General features: G+C 43.1%; 1 protein-coding gene across 1 annotated transcript in view; it reads left to right on the top strand.

The window, feature by feature from the left end:
* The window catches only part of SHROOM4 (shroom family member 4), a 297,429-nt gene that overhangs the window by 261,333 nt on the left and 33,434 nt on the right, over nucleotides 1-2,662 (top strand). The window lies entirely within an intron of this gene.

The raw sequence follows: 2,662 nt of genomic DNA, 5'->3' as shown, positions 1-2,662 counted from the left end.
GAAAAACAGAAGAACATCCCAGGACTTGGCAGCAATTTGCTTTTGTTTTTGAAATGCAGTCTCCTTGCTGGTGTCAATATAGACCTTTCTCATACTTTCATGCTTTCTCCCCTTTCTCCAGAAAGGTGCTATAGTCTTCATGGACACCTAAGGATGAGTATAGTACATGTACCATTTGCCCCAAGTAATAGTACTTGCTTCAGTGAGATTGTCCCTCAGAGTCAGAAAAGGCAAGTTCAATGTATACACTACTGCTTCTTACTAGCAACTGATTTACCTTTTTTAAGTCACAGGATCCTCATCTGCAAACTGGCAATAATGATGCCCACTCAATGTGATTTGAAAGATTAATTTAAATAAATATATGAAAGTTCCTAAAACAGTGCCTGACACATAGTAAAACATAAGAAACTATAGTTCCTTTCTCTTAATGAATCTCATTGCCTTCCACTCCATGATAAGAATGCTTGCTTTGTCCCAAGATATAAATGTCTGTGCACTCAGGAGGCTTCTTCCTTTTGCAGATAGAACTTTTAGAGATGAATATATTTACAGGAAGCCTCCCAGTCACCATTTTGCTTCCACTGCTAGCATTAGAAAGGCTGGGACTTTGTTAATTTGGTCATCTTGCCAGTGTAATATGCACTAAGTGTTTGCTGAAGTAATGACTTGTACACACATTGACCCACCTAATTCCATTGAGGGTTGTTGTTTTTGTTGTTGTTTGCTGTCGAGTTGGCCCCGACTCATAGTGACCCCTCCTTGGGTTTCCGAGGCAGTATTACTACGGAAGTAGGATTGCCCAACCTTCCTTCCGAGGAGTGGCTGGTGGGTTTGAACCACCAGCCTTCTGGTGAGCAGTCAAGTGCCACTGTGCTACCAGAGCTCCCAAGGGTAGTCTTTCCCTTTTCTGGAGTCCTACCTCTTCTGCTCCCTGATCTAATTGGCTCTGAAATGCCCCTTCTGGTCTTAAACAGGCCATGTAAAGTGAGAGAGTGGTGCTTTGAAAATTAGGGTTGCTGCAGAGAATAGTAGCATAGTGCCTAAGGAGTTTGACTGCTAACCAGAAGGCTGGCAGATCAAAACCCACCAGCCACTCCTCGGAAGAAGATTGGACGATCTACTTCTATAGTGATAACGCTTCAGAAACCCAAGGAGGGGTCGCTATGAGTCGGATCCTTGAAACCCAAGGATTCAGTAAAGGCTGAAGGCAGAGAATAGAAATTTCCAGTTTGCCTAAATTTCCAGTTAGAACCCAGTTCCTCCTGGTAGTCATAGTCCCATGGACTGGGGCATCAGGTGCCCACGGAAGAGCATGTTCTTTTCTTTTAACTGCATCTAAACTTAGCTGCAAGGGAGTAAATTCTGTAAGGCTAACAGTAAGTGGTTATTTCCTAAACAGGACACCACTGAGTATCTAGTCCTTTTTCATCTAAGAAGGCTAAGCTTCTCTGTTATTATCTGTGCCTTTTAAGGTTAGATGAGAAGACTGAGTGAATGACTCCAGGGTTAAAACACTTGGCTAGTTAAGGTCTCCTGGCTAGACAGCCATGTGGTTGAACTTCCGTAGTGATACTACCTCGGAAACCCAAGAAGGGTCGCTATCAGTTGGGTCTGACTCCAGGGCACATAACAACAACAACAACGTGGACCAAGATAATCCAACTCTCATGACAGAAGCAAGGAACAGGGATAAAGCATACAGAAATGAAGATTGAACACTCTGTATGGTGGCCTGAGTAAGGGACTTCATTCTAACAATGGAGATAGCACAATCATTTATTAAGCACCTTTCCATGTGCTTAATATCATTCCTAGGCCCTTCTTATATAGATAATCATCACAGAAACTGTGTAAAATAAGTATTTTATTGAAACTGAGATACATTAAATATCTTGCCCAAGGTCATGCACCTTGTGAGTTATGGAGACAGATTTTAAAACTTTACTGGAATTCAGTCCCAAATCTTTCTGACACTGTGCTCTTTACACTCTGCTCTATCGCCCCTCCTGTGCCCTGGCTGGGAAAAAGAAAAGAGTGAATTTGATGAGTATCTTGAAGTAGGATGTTGCTGTCACTATCTGCTTTTCATAAGATCTAGATTGAAGAAGAAGGTGAATTCAAGACAGAGAGGCAAGGACATCATGAGCAAAAAGACAGGAGGTAGGAAAGGACAATTGACTGTGTGTAGTGAGAGGTAGGGAGCAAGATGTAGAGTTTGGAAACTAACCTAACTGGAACAAATAACTCTTCCCCAAACGTACACCTTAAAGCCACAATATTCTCACTCCTTTTACCTCAGACCGATTTTTTTGCATAAAATGGACTCTGAAACACATGTATTAGAATACACTGAGTAAATTGTTTAAAATGCAGATTTCTAGGTAGGCCAGGAAGCTGGCTTGCAGGGGCAGTGGTGCAGTTTGGAGCAGCTTGAGGGAGGAGACAGGACCAGGGCAGGCAGCAGTTCGGAGGAGCTGAGGGAGACGAGGAAGTGAGCAGAGAGGTTTGAACACCTAAGGGAGAGAAACTTGTCTGTCAGTTTGTCCTACTGTGGTGGCTTGTATGTTGTTGCTGTGGGGCTGAAGGATATGCTACAGGTGTTTCAATTGCCAGCAGGGTTACCCATGGTGGACAGATTTCAGCAGAGGTTCCAGAGTAA

This window comes from Orycteropus afer, unplaced genomic scaffold (assembly GCF_000298275.1).
Source record: "Orycteropus afer afer isolate SDZICR_OR568_19922 unplaced genomic scaffold, OryAfe1.0 scaffold00785, whole genome shotgun sequence".
NCBI classification, from domain to species: Eukaryota; Metazoa; Chordata; class Mammalia; order Tubulidentata; family Orycteropodidae; genus Orycteropus; species Orycteropus afer.
The sequence above is the reverse complement of the archived record's forward strand: the minus strand, read 5'-3'. Positions and strand labels throughout refer to the sequence as shown.